The sequence below is a fragment of the Bos javanicus genome, chromosome 27 (genome assembly GCF_032452875.1).
Source record: "Bos javanicus breed banteng chromosome 27, ARS-OSU_banteng_1.0, whole genome shotgun sequence".
Classification (NCBI taxonomy): Eukaryota; Metazoa; Chordata; class Mammalia; order Artiodactyla; family Bovidae; genus Bos; species Bos javanicus.
The window spans coordinates 30,986,021-31,004,474 of NC_083894.1; the positions used below are offsets into that span (position 1 = coordinate 30,986,021).

At 41.0% G+C, this 18,454-nt stretch overlaps 1 protein-coding gene across 1 annotated transcript in view; it reads left to right on the top strand.

The window, feature by feature from the left end:
* Nucleotides 1–18,454, top strand: part of UNC5D (unc-5 netrin receptor D) — a 643,560-nt gene that overhangs the window by 268,184 nt on the left and 356,922 nt on the right. The window lies entirely within an intron of this gene.

Below are 18,454 nucleotides of genomic sequence, written 5' to 3' on the forward strand. Positions count from 1 at the left end.
TTCCTAACCTCTGGAACCTATGAATCTGTTAGGATATGTGAAAAGGGGGAATTAAGGTTGCGAGTACAATTGAAGATGCTGATCAGCTGACCTTAAATTAGGGTGAGGTTCCGGGCTGGCTCAGGTGTGCCCAATCACAAGCGTCTTTACAAGTAGAAGAGGGAGGTGGAAGAGGGAGCTCCGGAGTGTGGCTGTAGGAGGAGATCCAGGCGAATGGATGTGAGATGAGTTCCGACCTGCATTGCTGCTTTTGAAGATAGAGGAAGGGACCCTGAGCCAAGACTTGTGAGTAGCTTTTTAAATCTGGAAATGGCCAAGAAACAGACTCTGTTCTATAGCCACTGGGAAGTCAAGCTGCCTTGCCAGCCCTTTGCTTTCGTCTAGTGAGACCCATATCAGACTTCTTAGCTAGAGACTTGTAAGATAATAAGCGTGAGTTTTAAGCCACTGAGTTTGTAGTAAGTAATTGATTACAGAAACATCAGGAAACTAACACACACACCTTCATGCTTTAACTCAAGTTGGTCATAATGTTGGGAATAGGCTGCTACTTCACATGGACTTACTGAAGTCCAATAAACACTTCAAGGCCTAGTATAAATCTCTCCTGCTCTAAAACTTTCCAGGTTCCTACAGTCAAAATTCAGCTCTCTAACCCTGCTTATTTAAAACTTTATGTCCTGTATCAGCACTTTCTCTCTTTTATTAGATATGTATGTCTCCCTCATTCAACATGGACTGTGGATATCCAGAAAATAAGACCCATATATTATTTATCTTTGAATCCCTCCCGTAAAAGCTGTACATTCAAGCCAGTGGTTTTTGAATCAAATTGTAAAAATGCAACAAATTGGAAATGATGCTAAATATGAGTCCTAAATGCCCACAAAATAGAGATACTCTTAATAGAAATAATCTTTATTATCCCATGAGATTATTTCTCTTTGACCCCTTTCAAAACCAGAATTTCAATCCTTTTTAGTTGAAAGTGAAAGTCAGAATTTCAGTCCTGTATTGACAGTCATAATATGGGTTTTTTAAAGAAGTTTATGTAATGAGAATGTCATTGACCATTTAAAAATACAAATATATGCACATATATTAAGAAAAAATCTTTTCCTAACAGAACTTCCGTAAACAGCATAATCATGTTCACAGGTTCTGTGTCCTACTGAGCATAGTTGTATTATGTACTAGTTTTCTATGTTTCCTGTAGTGAGAGGTCATGAGAAATTGTGGAAATTTCTTCCTTGCTGCCATCTAATTTCACTTTTTCAATTGGAATACAAATTACAGTCAAGGATGCTCTCTCCTAGAGACTCTTTGACAAGGAGTGAAATTCCAGGTTGTGTGAACATGTAGGGCTGTAATAAAATTAGCATGTGAAGCCACTGAGGGTGTCTTCCAAAGCTGCTTCTGACAAGCAACTTTTGAATTCATGAGTTCAGAAATTCATATCCTCTCATCAGTTCTTCCTTCAGATGCTTTCCTTAAAAATTGCTCCTAACTCAAGTGCCAGTTGTCTTTCCATTAAGTAATGGATGTCTGGTTTCTAATCCCCGAGAACCCAAGTGAAGCTACCTGTTCTCTTCTTTGCAGTACTCACTTGTTCATGGAACTGTGTTCTGGAAAGAAGAACAGGTCAGGGAGGCGGATGGACACATGGAGTTAGTTGTTTTCAAAGAGGGTGGATTGACCGTTTGAAAGCACAGGTGAAGCTATGAAGGCAAGGTAGACGGTAACTTACATCAGCTGAAACACACGAGCTTGCTGGATTCATCCCCTTAGGTGAGCAGTATTAATGTTCACAGTCATTTAGAGCCATTATCTTATCTGAAAGCATCCCAGCCGTAATGACACTATGACAGCCCTCACACCAGATAAAATATTTGTTACAGTAACCTTTCAGTAACCATCCAGATATTTAAAGACCTTGAGATAAGGGAGAATATACATGCCCTTGAGTGTGGCATTTTGGGGCAAAGCTAAAACTTATGGGCAGTCGTCGTTAGGAGGTAGAGTTCACTCACTATCACAAAGCATTGTCTTCCAACAAGAGCTGTGTAATCACAGAGTAAGCTGCTGATAACCAAAGTCTTTCCCCTCAAAGTGGAATGATTCATTTTTAGCAAAATGTTGGGTGTCAAGTGGTATTTGGGGACATTTATTTCTCTTTTTTTCCTACCAAATCTGAAATTCTGTGATGTAATCAAAAGGATTCACACACTGGATGAATTTGTATGCTTCCTTACAAGAAATCCAGAAATGTGCCAACTTATTCCTTAAAGATAATAATGCTAAATTGAAGTCGTATTAGAGCAGATCTTACCTGCTGTTGATTTTAATCCTCTGTTGCAAAATCAAGATGGCACCTCCAACTCAACAGATGATGAAACGAAGTTTACCTGGAGGCTCAGGATCTGCCACTCCTAGAGTGATGAATAATCACTGAGAACGTGCGAAAATGAAGCCTCTGGTGAATGGAAATAGGCAGGTACTTCTGACCATCATCACCAGCTCTTGCTACCGGTCAGTTCTTCTCTTTATTTTGCCTGTGCTCTTTGGGAAGCTAAACTCAACCTTCAAAAATGGATAAAATGACCCAGTGTGGTAAATGTTGTGTTTCAGTGCTTTCTTTCTTGAAAAAATGATTTTGGATATAATCCAAATATCCAAATAAAATAATAAATATCCAATATAATAATATCCAAAAACTTGGATATTAAATGCTGAGTTCTCTTGCACAGCTTTGATCCCCATGTTGGAAATTCTGTTACTGTCTTTGGCCTCTGTTTCCTAGACAGACTGTATTGATGGAGGTGGAGATTCTCCAGTCTTTCAAGTTAACGTCACCATCCAGAACGGTTGCCAGCACTCACTGACTTCTCACCTGGCCGGTGACAGCCAATCGCTCTGGGCTTTTTAATCTTGCAAAGTGATGAGAGTCCCATTTTGCCATCATTCCCAAAGAGCAATACAGAGCGACTCTGAACACCTCCCGGCGAAGTAGGTATAATTTCCAGGAGACGGTGCTGAAGACTTTTTAATTAGGATTCTTCCCTTCAGCATGCTGCGTTCACAGGTGGGCTAGAAGAAAAGTGAGAGTGTAGGAGTGCTTGGGAAACAGGAGAGCCCTTGTTAATTGGAGTTAGAAATGGGGGAAAAAGTGGCCAAAGAAGCCTCTGCAGAGAGAGAAAATACGCGTGTCGTGTGCAAGGTGGGAGTTGCAGAGGGTGGTAGCTGATAATATGAAATAATCTATTATTGCACCTTTCTCAGCAAGTTAAAAATGCTCCAGTGATGTGACAGGAGCTATTAGCTTATTATGATCAAAAAGAAAACAAGTTTTATGAACAACACTCATTTTCAGACTGGTAAAAAAATCTTCTAATTATCAGGATGACATATAGGTTAAAGTTTGGAGCCAACTGGATTTGACTTAAAACAGGAATTCATTTAGGCTCCATGAGGCTCATTTTCTTTATCTTTAAAGAGGGAATAATACTTGCCTAAGTGTATTATCTAGCAAGTTGGAATATGTGAAATAATGCATAGAAAACACTTGAGCTAGTATCCCTTTATAGGTCATATTCAATGGATATTATTAAATAGTATTTTCAGGACCCAAGCTGAGGAACCTATAAGTTACCAAAAATACTGTCATCCTTTACTGCAACAGCCAACATTGACTGCATGTGTATTTTTTTGAGTGAGGAGGAGGGAACTATGCAGGCTTGATTTAATAACTCAGAATAACTCAACCTCAGATTACCTACTTGATATTTCTATGCCTTAATTTCCCTACCATTCCAGGATCTTGATAGCATTCACTACTCCCTCATCTGGCAGAGAAGCCAGAAAGGTTAGATGGCATGAATCTGCCTAATATTTCCATTCAACCAAAACAGGGCCTTTGAAGGAAGCTATAATGCATTTTCCCAGGAAGACCTGAATGCTCTGTATCAGGTTCTCAGCTCAAAATTGGATCTCCCAACCCATTATTGCATTTATGCCCTGCATACATCAGTTTTTGCACCTTAAGAAGAAGTCTTAAAATACGATGGGAGAGATTTAGGAATATGGCAGAGGCATTTTCCGGGGGTGTGGAAATGAAGGAAAGAATGCTGAAACTTCTCAAATGCATGATGACTGCCTAATTGCTCACCCATTCCTTCCTTGTCTTCTGGGTACCATTCATGAAGGAGGCTGTTATGAAGATCACTGGTCCTGGTGAATACATTTTAGATTTGATTTTAAACTGACTTCCCAGCAGAATATTAAGTAAAATCATGAACAAATAGTCAGCCAGGAGCTAAGGACAAAAGAGTAAATATATATTACTAGTAATCAAGAAGCAAACACCTATTCTAATAGTTGCAATTAATTGAGACATATATTAATGCAGGCCTGCTTAAAATAATGTGGAAATACCACAGGTGTGCAGGATCCTGGCAAAGACTCCTCCTCTTTAAACATGCCTTTATGCTGACACACAATGTATCTGTGCAATTCTTTTCATAATACAGCAGGCATTTATTAAGCATCCTTTCTTCTACTTCTGGCACTCTGTTGGCCTGAGGAAAATCGATTGTGGATTCTCATTAAGGAGGTAATGGTTTGGCTGGGTAAGGAAGACATATAGTTTGTGTAAAGAATTAGCATGCGGTTGGTAGGGCATTGACTGGTGAAGCAGAACTTGGCAACTTTGAGACCCATTTCTCCACCCCATCCCTCAGGGCCTTTTGTCTTCTGTGTGTCATTAAAACGTGTCTTTATAGAGATGACCACACTTAAGTTTGCAGCCACTGTTTTGAGTTCTCGTTTTGAAACTTTTCTGAGTTAGTTTTTGTCGTTATAAGATGGTTCAGTTCACACTGTAAGCTAACAGAGGTCCCAGCACTTGAACCTGAATTTCCCTCTTCTAGGAGCATGGAGCCCAGCCCTTGATCACAGCTGTCAGCTCAACCCCCACACTTCCTTCAGAGCTCTTGCTTGAAAAGGACTATTTGGTGGTCTTTCTCTGCGTCTAGAACTAATAACGTTTAGCAGCTAATACCCTTATCATCTCGCATTTATTTCAAATCTTCAATATCCCGGGAATGGTCATTCCAAGAGATTCCTTCAGTTAGCAAATCTTTCTTGACTTGTTTTATGCTGTAGATGATTTGATTACGTGTTTCACCAGAAATAGAGAATTCTGGAATTAGACAAAGCATCTCCCTGCTATCCCCGTCCCTGCAAATGGAAAGGGTTGCATAAAATCCATTTTTTTATTTAAGCATTCAAGGAAGACTGTTATAATTAAAATGGATTGTAACCCCTTGCAACCTAGCATGAAAAACATTGGGGAGAACACTAGGTTTTTTTTTTTTTTTAAACTGTATTTAAGTTCCCTCTCTCTCTCTCTAGTCACTAAGTTGTGTCCAACTCTTGCAACCCCATGGACTGTAGCCTGCCAGGCTCCTCTGTCCATGGGATTCTTCAGGCAAGAATACTAGAGTGGGTTGCCACTTCCTTTTCCAGGGGATCCTCCTGATCCAGGAATCAAACCCAGGTCTCCTGCATTGCAGGCAGATTCTACACCAACTGAGCTGTGAGGGAAGCCCCTTTTAAATTCCCTGGTGGACCTTAAAGCAAGTCATACCAAAAGAAGCATAGTAAAAACGCCCAACTGATGCTTTATCATATGGTGTCATATTATATCTTCCTGGTATATATCCTGGTTTCCTCCACTGTAATTAAGAATTAATATTTTGGGATCTAGGGATGTTATCTGAGATGCAGTAGACAACCACTTTTTAATGTTTTACTTAATAAATTAAATGTATAATGGTGGACACATTTTTGCCTGTTGGCTTTGTTACAGTGTGGTTTGGTGATTATTTAAAGATCATGGAGTTATTAAAAGAAGAAGCTGCCATTCCAGTAAGATATATTTATGCTTTATTGTAGATCACTGCCAATAATTTAATGGCTATATAAATTAAAACAAAACAGGCAAACACTCAAGTGTTTGCTTTGTGATTCAGTGCAGGATGGACCAGGAAAGCTGTTATTTTCATAGTCTCTGTCTTTAGGGAGTTAAGACAACAAGAGCAAAGTGTAAAGAGACCGTTAGACAGACCTCAAGTATGTAGTGTTTAAATGAAGTTTTCCACTTAAGCAGAAACTAGGGATGAGTCTACTATAAAGAAGCCAAAGGGTCTTGAGATTTACGTAGTTGGACAAAAAGATCACCTCAAGGAATGCTTCACCATTCCCACAGGTCGGGAGAAACTTTATGGGGAAGCAGAGTGGGTGAGAAGGGCTTGGGGACGTAGTCAGAGAGAGGATGCCAGTGCAAGAATGAGCAGTAGTAGCTTATTTCTTAAATTTTATTTTATTGGAGTATGCTGCTGCTGCTAAGTCACTTCAGTCGTGTCTGACTCTGTGTGACCCTATAGATGGCAGCCCACCAGGCTCCCCCGTCCCTGGGATTCTTCAGGCAAGAACACTGGAGCGGGTTGCCATTTCCTTCTTCAATGCAGGAAAGTAAAAAGTAAAAGTGAAGTCGCTCAGTCGTGTCCGACTCTTAGCAACCCCATGGACTTGCAGCCTACCAGACTCCTCCATCCATGGGATTTTCCAGGCAAGAGTACTGGAGTGGGGTGCCATTGCCTTCTCCTTATTGGAGTATAGTTGATTTATAATGTTGTATTATTTTCTGGTGTTTAGCAATGTGATTCATTTATACACACACACACACACACACACACACACACACACACTCTTTTTTGTTTTCTTACCCATTATGGTTTCTCACAGGATATTGAATACAATTTGTTGTGCTATACAACAAGACCTTGTTGTTTATTCATTCTATATACAATGGTTGTACAACAGTAGTTTACTGCTTAATTTATTGAAGTATAGTTGACCTATAGTGTTGTATTAATTTTTCATATGCAGCAAAGTGATTCAATTATAACGTCAATATATTTTTCATATTCTTCCCATTACGGTTTATCACAGGATATTGAACATAGTTCCCTGCTCTATATGGTAGGATCTTGTTGTTTATCCATTCTATATGCGACAGTCGAGCAGCAGTAGTTCAGAACCTGCACTAACAAGAGAGGGAGGGGTTTGGTGAGCATTAGACCAGGGAACGGAGAAGGCAATGGCACCCCACTCCAGTACTCTTGGCTGGAGAATCCCATGGATGGAGGAGCCTGGTAGGCTGCAGTCCATGGGGTCGCTAAGAGTCGGGCACGACTGAGCAACTTCACTTTCACTTTTCACTTTCCTGCATCGGAGAAGGAAATGGCAACCTGCTCCAGTGTTCTTGCCTGGAGAATCCCAGAGACAGAGGAGCCTGGTGGGCTGCCTTCTATGGGGTCGCACAGAGTCGGACACGACTGAATCGACTTAGCAGCAGCAGCAGACCAGGAAAACAGTCCACAAGTGAGGGAATCAATGTCATTCCTGGAGATGAGTAGAATGGTGGGATTGGCAGTAAATTGATATGTGGTCTTAAGCTGAGATGGAGTGGGAGGAAGCTAAAAAAATAACTATTAAAAAGAAAAAAAAAAAAAACTTTGAGAAAAGTGTGAAGCTTTTGATCTGAATACAGAACGCCCTGGTAAGCACCTTATGAACTATAACTTGCGTTTTTAATGGGAACAAAGACACAGACAAGAGTGATAGGATACTTATGGAAAGGGATGTAGGAAAGAGATCCTTCTGGGAAAATAAAAATAGAGCGTGTGGTCTCCATCACCATAAAGCCCCTTGGTAAATAGTTGAGGGAGAAAATGTTCTTGGCTCAGAAACTGAATCAAGAATCCTCATGAAGCAAAAAATAGAAAAAGTGCCTTGCTTCAAGTAACAGAGGTATTTAGTTGCCAAGATGAATATAAACGCAAGTTTCCTCTCCCCCTGGATCCTTCCATGACAGCAGCATGGAAGGTATTGCGTGAAGGTAGAGTGTTGGAGGCTGACTTGTCCACGTGGGTTCAGTGGCATGGGTGTGTGAGGTAGCAAGCACAAATCATAGAGGTAAACCCGAGTTCTCATCCTGTCAGGCTGGCAGAGTGATGAACCAACACAGCAGGATGTGAAAATAATATTCAAGTTGTCCATTGTAGAATGTGGTGTTTTGTTCAATGTGATCATCCTGACAGTTGGTGACAGGGCCCCCAAGAAACAAGTGCACTGATGACCCAAGTGACAGGGAAAGTGTCACCCTCAACTGACAACCTGGGAGGAATAAGAGGGTAAAGAACCTGGAAATGGACCTATGGGGTTCATTAAGAAAAGGGAGATGAAAGGAAATGCCCAACCAGTGGCATTTCCTTATAAACAGTGGAATCCAGATTGATTTTAAAAGGTACATCCCATGAAGACAGGGACTTTTGTAAGCTTTAGGCAATGCTGTATCTGCAAACTTTACAACAGTACCTTGGTATATGGCAAGCATTCAATATTTGTTGAATAATTAGATGGATGGATGGATGATTAGAAGATGGATGGGAGCATATTCAGATTCTTTTCTTTTTTTCCCCAAGCATTGACAGTAACAGGCACTCATCCAGAAGTTGAACGAGTTCCGTTCACAAGCTCAGGAGCCCCATGCAGCTCTAAGAATGGCATGAAGGACATCTAAGCTTTTAAAGTCAGCATTTTCCACTAAAGACCCTGAATGGTGGAGAGTAGAAACCATCAAGATAATGATTAGATTCCATTTGCTTTAGAGTATTAAGAACCTCGGAGAAGGCAATGGCAACCCACTCCAGTACTCTTGCCTGGAAAATCCCATGGATGGAGGAGCCTGGTAGGCTGCTGGAAATTACTGACAGTATAAAAGTGGTGTCTTGGCTACTGAGGGTGTGTGTGTGTGCCTACACATATTTAAACCTGAGGAGATATACATTCAGATACAGATTTGTGTCATCTGTTCATCAGAGACTTCCACCTGGACTTTTCCCCTTTATGTTCTTCTCATCCCTTTTCGGATTTACCACCGTTCACTTTACTTTTTTTCAATTTTTTAACTCTTTATTTTATATGGGACTATAGTTATTTAACAATGTTGTGATAGTTTCAGGTGGACAGTGAATGGAGTCATCCATACACATACACATATCCGTTCTCCCCCAAACTCCCCTCCCATCCAGGCTGCCGCATAACATTGAGCAGAGTTTCCTGTGCTCTACAGTAGGTCCTTGCTGGTTGTCTGTCTTAAATACAGCAGTGTGTACATAACTGATCCCAACTATCCCTTCCCCCTCTGCTTGCCCCCGGCAACCTTAAGTTCATTCTCTCTTTGAGTTTATACTACCACAGTTCATTTTAAACTTGCCTGCATTCTTATCCTCAGTTAGATGCATAAACAAGAATTTTTGATTTGACATTAGTTTGATTTAAATTTTTTTTAATGATATTCAACGTACCCACCCATCATCAGAACGCCAGAGGAGAGTGTTGTCTAGCTCCCAAAACAGATGACAACTTTTGAGATGTGGGTTATGGGAATATGAGGAAAAGACCTTCTCAGATGTGATGTGTATGCTACCTTTACATACAGATAATTTCTGCTGTCTTATAGAGTCTGTACACATTGACTATCCCACATGCTTCCTCGCTTTCACTGCTGTCTCTTACAGTTAGGGCAAAGCCATGGGAATAGTTCTGGTCCCCAACAGGAATGTGATGGCTTACTTCCACATGAAGGTAGTTAAAAGCCAGCGCGGTGCCTGCTCCCTCTCTCTGCCTCAGCAGCCTTGAAGGCCACATGTTGAGATGGTGGCCTCACAAGATGGCAGTTTCTTGGGTCCCTGAGTCCTGGATGGAGCATCACCCCCATTGACCTGCTTTGGATCTTATGGAAGCAAGGAAAAGCCCTTCATTGTAGGAGGCCTCTGAGATTTCATGGCTCGTTGCAATGGCTAAGACATACTATCCTGACTCATAAAGTTTTGTATAAGGCTTCAGTGAACTAAACTGCTTTATGGTGCTGGAGAGGCGGCCCACTAGAGGAGTGAATCATAAAAATCCCCATAGGTGGGTGGAGTTGATAATCTGAGCCTCAGTAGGTGAGGTCATTCATTCTGTAAATTACTTAACACATGCTTGATCTGAGATGTATCAACACATTTTTAGAGACTGATAGAATTAACATCACCATGTGAAGTTGTAAGAGCTTAAAATTCATCAAGGGGGTCATTATAAGACTTATGAGTGTCATTATCATTCACTTTCGCTCCAGTAGGGTTTTGTTTCAACCTTGTGCATATTATAAACACAAGTTTATTACTGTAAAATTTTCCAAAATGATGCATTGCAAAATTTTTGAGCGAAGAATTTTTCAGTGAATTTAATGCAGGTACTTTCTGTAGTCCAAGCAGCATATTTACTGGGGTCTCAGAAAATGATTGCTCTTCAGAATATAGTTCTGATTTAGATGATGTGAATACTAGACCAACAAAAAGGCAAAAAGCCTTAGTGATTGATTCTGATACAGAAAGTGGAAATGAATTGGTGCTGGAGAAGACCATATGGGTGTGCCAGGTATAGCTATTGAACGTAATAACCCGCCACGTGTTCGTGAAATAACAATTTTTGGTTGGCCAAAATAAAAATGGCTCCTGTAGTCATTAGTTTCTGCAAAAATCCCACAGTCAGTAATGAGCTAAATCCTGGGGGATTAAATTGTAGAGAAGAAAGAGACTGAGGTCTGTCCTCCGCTGTTACCACCTCCCACTGGAGTTTAGGAGGCTGGATCTGGACTTTCAACATTTGAAGGGATAAAAGAATATCCAGGGGAAAGGAGTAGAGTGTGTGTGGCTTTGTTTGTTTTTGTTTCATTTATCCCCAGCATTGACAAAAATGTTTCACATAGGAGTTTAACTCCGTCTGACTTTGACGTGGACAGTGACCAGCAAATAAAGCACCCCAATGAGACACTGGGCTTCCCTGCTGGCTCAGGGGGTAAAGAATCTGCCCACAGTGTGGGAGACTCAAGCTCAGTCTCTAGGTTGGGAAGATCCCCTGGAGAAGGGAAAGGCTACCCACTCCAGTATTCTTGCCCGGAGAATCCCGTGGACAGAGGAGTCTGGCGGGCTACAGTCCATGGGGTCGGACAGAGTCAGACACGACTGAGTGACTTAACATTTTCACTTTCACATTGAAACACAAGAGCGTGACTCTGGGACGGCTGGGTTGCACGTGTAATTCTCTCCAAGGCCTGTCCCTTTTTGCTAGGTAGGTGCACACAGCAGTCACACGCAGGCCCAAAAGGTGACAGAGAAGCAGTTACCACAGTCACCGAGCCTGGCTGCCTCCTTCCCTGTACTGGCTCTGTACCAGGAATTGAACTCCCTGCTTGCCTGTGCATCTGTACTGTGAGTGTAGGACTCTCAGCCTTCTAGAGAGTTGCAGGCTTATCTTGAGACTCCTAGCTTTCAACAGTGACTCCCAAAGGACCCAGCCATAGCCTGGTCCTGGCCCATCTGAACAGGTGGGTGGAAGATGGGGGGGAGAGGCCCATTTGTCACCTTGTTCTGGGATTTTGTTTATTATCTAGTCACTAAGTCATGCCAGACTCTTTGCAGCTCCATGGACTGTAGCCTGCCAGGCTCCTGTCCATGGAACTTTCCATGCAAGAATACTGGAGTGGGTTGCCATTTCCTCCTTGAGGGGATCTTCCCTGACTCTGGGATTGAACCCACATCTCCTGCATTAGCAGGTGGATTCCTTACCACTGAGCTACCTGGGAAGCCCTCTTCCAGAATTGCTTAAGAACCTTCTGACTGTTCTGCATTTTGTTTTGACAAGGAGGCTGGGACAAATTGATCTTGGTCCTGATTTCTTGTTCAAGTTTTTACAAATTGTGACATAGATACATGCTGTTGACACTCTGCTTATGAGCAGACCCGTCCTCACTTCTATTCTGAGTATAGGTAGGGGGTTTGCACCCATGTTATGCTTGGAGAGGGATCCTGTCTTTCAACTGTGGAGCATGTGTTGAGCCCCAGTTGGCAGGGTCTAGCACCATCTTTTTCGACCTCTGTTTGTAGAGTACTCATTGAATGCTTGATCTGAAATAAATGTGGTTGCTGGAGTGAAAAGTGTTAGAGTGAAGTGCTTTTTCATCAGTGACTCTATCTTTGGACAATATCTTATACACAGAAACCTCAACTGTCTCGTGTATTTGCTGTAAGGTGGTAATGCTGTGAGACCTGCAGTCATCAGACCTTCAGGCTGATCCTTGCTGTTAAATTAGGACTGGTGCTAGTGGAATCACCTTTTAACTAGCCTCTGAATATAGCTGTTCAGTAGCTAAGTCGTGTCTGACTCCGTGCAACCCCATGGACTACAGCACCCAGGCTTCCCTGTCCTTCATTGTCTCCTAGAGTTTGCTCAAACTCGGGTCCAATGAGTCGGTGATGCCATCCAAACATCTCATCTTCTGTTGCCCCCTTCTCCTCCTGCCCTCAATCTTTCTCAGCATCAGGATCTTTCCCAGGGAGTCGGCTCTTCCCATCAGTTGGCCACAGTATTGACACTTCAGCTTCAGTCCTTCCAATGAATATTCAGAGTTGATTTCCTTTAGGATTGACTGGTTTGATCTCCTTTCTGTCCAAGGGCCTCTCAAGAGTCTTCTCCAGCACTGCAATTCGAAAGCCTCTGAATGACTCTGCTGCAGATGCAAGTTTTGAAAACCAGTGAGTTGGGCCATGGCCTTTGGCAGGTATACTAGAGTCACAGAATCCCCACCTCCAGGAAGCAATTCCTGATCTGTAGTCCTGGGTCCACTGTGACATCATCTAGACACCTTACCTCTCTTGGTATTAATTTATTCATCTATGGACGAAGGAGCCTGGTAGGCTACAGTCCATGGGGTTGCTGAGAGTCTGACATGACTGAGCGACTTCACTTTCACTTTTCACTTTCATGCATTGGAGAAGGAAATGGAAACCCACTCCAGTGTTCTTGCCTGGAGAATCCCAGGGACGGGGGAGCCTGGTGGGCTGCCGTCTATGGGGTCGCACAGAGTCAGACACGACTGAAGCACCTTAGCAGCAGCAGAAGCAGCCATAAAGGTGTCCTGCTAAACACTTGCAGAATTTTCTTCCACCCTAAAATTGTATGACTATCTGATCTTTCATTCATATCAGTATTCTCTCAGAACTGTAACTTGAATGTGTGAAGTCAGATGGGAGAAAAGGTATCTCCTGTGACTGAGAACTTGGACACTCTCTGGCCTTAACTGGGAACCTCGTCACAAGGGCTCAGAGCAGTGTCTGTCCTCAGCATCACCGCTGATAAATGTCTGTCTTCCCTTAGTTTTTTCTCCAGGTTAGATTTCCTTTCTGTTTTCTCCTGACCTGAGTTCTGCAAGACCTCTTGTAGGTGAGCCTCAAGTGAAATTCGCACCTTTTCCTGAAAGTTAAGACAGCTCCCAGCCATAGAAGTTCTTTCTTGTTTATTTTTCTCCACGAAACTCCAGCTGGAAAAATAAATGAAGGATTATACATATGTATCTTTTCATTTCTTTCAGGCTTCATAGCCCAGGGTCTGGATGCTTTGATCAGCTATTCTGGCATTAATATTGATTTCCATTCTGCTCTTTTTTGTTATTATTTTTCATCCCTTACTGCTAGAATTCAGCCTGTCTTTCCACTGTCTGCATTAAATTCCTTCTGTGATCTTTGTAGCAGGGCATTCATTTAAATGTTTATCCACATTTACTGCACTGACCAGACACAGCCCCCTTGTGGGTCCTTCTAGTTTACCTAAAGTGCTGCAAGACACTCCTAATCTTTTACGATAATTTTCTTTGAACTTTAAAAGATATTTGTCTGCTTTTGATTCATTTCACTTAATGTTGAACTTCTCTGAGGGCCTAATTGTAATGTGTTGAAATCTTAGGATGTAGCTCTTTTCTCTTTCTCTTTGATTAGTTTTGAGTTTCCGTCTCACTTTGCATGGTAATTATTTTTAGTGTATATATTGCTTCTGTAAGCTAACATTCATTGTTATTTTATCTTCTCTTTTGTCCTTTTCCCTCTTTCTCATCCATTACATAGCATTTGGGTATTTACCTGGATAATTTCAAAGTCTGTGTCACATCATTGAAAATCAGCTTCTTTTCTCTTTCTTCACAAGATGATTTTATGATACCCATTGTTTAAAGATGTTACTGCTAATGATAATGCTTTCTACTCAGAAAGAATTATTCTTGAATTTGCGTATGAAGAAAATTTGAATGGAGCATTTCTGACATCCAATCAAAGATAATCATGGGTGGCTATTAAGCAACAGGGGAGGAAAAAATAATAATAAAAATGAAAAACTAGATTTATTCAGAGTCTTATGGACCAGCAACTTAACATCATGTTATTCTTCAATACTTTTTACCAAGAATCCATTAATGAACACTCAGTGGTAACATCTGGATACACAGTGCAACTGATAAAAATCATATTACTATGTCTTGACTGATCACACAGATGGAAGTAGTTAACCATTTTTATTGAGTTTCTGTTTATTTTTGTTCTCAAAACCAGCAGTTTAAGTAGGAAGATAATCTTTGAACATGATCATTGATAAATGAAAGTAAATATTCATACGGAATTTTGAATTTCATGCCAGAGAGCTGACATCACTAATGAAGATGGGTAAAAGGCTTTATTAAATCAATGGATAATTTCATTTTAAGAAGGCCCTGGATGCAAATCTCATAATTCATGCACTTACCAATGTTCTTCCTTGCCATGGCCGTTAGATAATGACATATCTTAGGGCAATAGTCAGAATCTCAAGTTTGGATTTTTGGCCTTTTTTTATTTTTTTTATTTTTTGCCTTATTTTATAATAATCAACATGGATGGGTTCACCACTTCAAAAGTTTTTGAATTTTTATGGAGCTGTTTTTCACAGTGTGACAGAAACAAAGTGGGCTGCCATGAGGAAGCCAACACAGGGGCCTTAGTTTAAATGTTGATATACAGACTTGGTTTAGTTGTCAACCTAGAACAATCTGTAACCAGATTAACAGTCCATATGTTAGAGGCACACACAGGAAAGCCCCCTTTCCTTCAACAGCTTCTACAGAAAGTGACTTGTTGGCATAAAATTGTTGCAACCTTGTACTTCAATATTCTGATACAAATACGAAAGCACACTTCGCCTTCAACATCTGTTCTCACTAGATTCTTGTTTCAAAGGCCTGTATTTCTTAACCCTCACTACTTGCTGCTGTTATTTGTCCATAAAGGAACCACATTTCAAGCAGACACCCGTGCTCGACTTATAGGCATGTGTCTGTGAAAGGAGAAGCCAACATTGAGTTCTCATATTTGGTTAGGGTTTTATTTTCAATGTTTTTGCTGAAGCTGATGATACGTGATGTGATAACGTTAAACATTCTATGCATTTTGATCAAGTGTGAATGATGTATCCAAGGAAGCAAAAAGTCAAGCACAACAGTTTTGTAACCTGCTTTTAATGAGATCATTAGGGAGTTAAGGCTCTGTTGGTTGAGTTGCACTGCAGTTGTCCCTCTTAGCTACTGAGTTTATTTAAATTACATTTCAAACTAGTCATTGTAGAAGAGCGTTTTGGAAAATGAGTGAAATAAAGGGCAAGTCTTTCAAGGGTATGATATCTGATTAGATTGGGAGGTTTAGAGAAATGGTGTTTGTCTCTGGACCTCAGAAAGAGGAATGTTGTTGATAGAAATATCTTCAGTACTGGACTGCTGCATTTTCCTTCAAATCCAGACTTTGCTCTTAGAGGCTTTGAAAAGCTTTGTACCTTCTGATTTTGAGGATACAAACACACAAACCAGGTAAGCCTGCTTTGCTCGAAACAGGGCAGAAAGTCACCTGGCATTTCTAATAAATGATTTGTTAGTCTTTGAGAGGCTTTGATTTTTGATGAGGGTATTCTCTTTTGTTAGAGAAGGAACACAAAGGCGTTGAAATCAGCTGATGGCTGGAGCCAAAGTGTCAGTGTTATGACTGTGAAGCTTTCCATTACCTGTGTGTGCGTTAACTTTGTGGGGAATCCATCCCTCTTTCCTCTGGGAGACACTAGCTGTTGACTCGCCTGTTCTATGCTGTTTTCTAAGAGTGATCCCTGACCAACCTGTTACTGTCTTCCGTGCTGCTCACTGACTCAGCTGAGCCTGAGTCTTTTGCAGCCCCACAGACTGTAGCCCGCCAGGCTCCTTTGTCCATGGGATTTCCCAGGCAAGAATACTGGAGTGGGTTGCCATGTCCTTCTCCAGGGGAATCTTCCCGACTCAGGGATCTATCCTGGGTCTCTTCCTTGGCAGGCAATTCTTTACTTGGGAAGCCCCAAGTTATCAATTACATGCTAAGTCTATTAAAGATCATTTCAATTTCCAATACTGTATTTCATTTCTATAATGAATTAGTGATTTAAATGTAGAGTGTTGAACACATGATCTTTATAGACAGAGGATTTCTTTCTTTTTGCTCTTAAAGGTATGTGATTGCACTTCCAAAACAATGTTTTTCTGAAAAATAGGGAAACTAACATTACACCAATGCACATTTTGTCACTTAACAAATAAATTCTACTACGTTAAGGAAGAAAATTGAAACTAAACAAAGCAACCCTGTGGCATTTTGGAATACATGGAAGAAGAAAGGATTTTTGTTCAAGTTTTCAATGAGATTAAGAACGGAAACTAGATTTTGAAAATTATTTAGGCATTACAGGGATCTGATCCTTGTTCTTGGGTGTTCCCTAGGAAATGTCAGCAGGTTTCTTGGTAAAGAGAGGGAAAGACAAAGATCTTTTCATCGTTCAGATCTTTCAATTCAGATTGGTGTGGTAAAAGAGATCATCATTAAAAAAAATTTATTGGCAGCCTCTTATGTTCGGGGACCTGTTCTAGAATGCTGGGATACATTGGTGATTAGGTAAATACAGATCTCTGATCCTAAAGGGCTTACATTCTAGCAGGGACAAAGCAGAAAATGTATAATAAACCTCATAACTAAGTGAATTACAGAGGACCAAGGTCATAAGTGCTATTTAAAAAAAGTACAGGGGGCAAGATAAAGGAGATGAGAAGAGGCTGCTATTTGCTTTGAGTAGGTAGGGTGGTCCTTATTGAGAAGATAATGTTTGAACCTAAAAGGGAAAGTCAGCAAGGTGGATATTAAATGAGAAGACTTCAGGAAAAAGGAAAAGCCCAAGTAGAACCTCTATAGTGGGAGAAGCAGGTGGGGTTAAAGGAGAGTTCAAGTAGGGGGAATAAATGGGAAAGAGGAGCTTGTTTGAAGGTTTTGAACAAAGTATGAAATAATGCAACTTACCTTTTCAAACCATTGCTCTGGCTTCCATCAAGACTGTTGGTGCCCAAAGGAGAAAGCAGTGGGATTAGTTATGAGGCCATTACAATGATTTGTTCCATCAAGAAATTATGATTGCTTTGATCAGGGTGGGAACAGTGGATATGCTAAGAAACAGGTCCAATTTGGGTATACCTTGAAGGGAGAGCCCACAGGATTTCCTGATAATTGGATTTGGGATGTGAGAAAGCAGTCTACCAACAGTGACTCAAGGCAGCTTTTTTAAATTTCATTTTTATTTTATATTGGAATATAACTGATTAACAGTCTCGTGTTTCAGGTGCACAGCAGAGTGATTCCGTTTTATACACACACACACACACACACATCCATTCTTTTTCAGATTCTTTTCTCATATTGGTCATTACAAAATGTTGAATAGAGTTTTCTGTGCTATACAGTAGGTCCTTGTTGATTATCTATTTATCTGTGTGTATATTGTTAATCCCGAATTCCTGATTTATATCCCCCCTGCCACCATTTTCCCCTTTGGTAACCATATATTTGATACAAGTTTGATTTTGAAGCTTGTGAGTCTGTTTCTGCTTTGTAGATAAGTTCATTTGCATCAGGTTGGATGGAGAATCGTGTTGCATCATGTTGGCTTCAGCGGGCAGGGGGTTCAGTTGCGGATGTTTATAAGGTGACAGCTAGACTCCCAGATGGAGAAATGCCATGTAGGGAAGCGGAGTTATGTCAAAATGCCTGTAATTTTGGTGAACAGAGAGCACGACAAGTTAATAAGAGCTGCGACAAAGTTTCTTCGCGGATTCTGTGGATGAAATCATCTTTGTTGAAGCCAACTGACTTTATTTGCTTTTTAGCATGTAAAGCTGTGTGCATATTTTATCAGGCAAACATATCGTACCAGAAAAGGGAATTGACCTTTAATGCTGAATAAAGTGCTCACAGCCCATTTGACTGGCAGAGGATTAGGGGGCAGGAGGAGGGAGTAATGTCATTCCTGCTTTCAGAGCTGAGACACTGTGTGCGTGTGTGCGTGCACATCATGCCTTCATGCTGTTAGCACCACAATTTGTGTAATGAAAAACAACCATGAAAACAAATAGTAAAATCCCCATCTT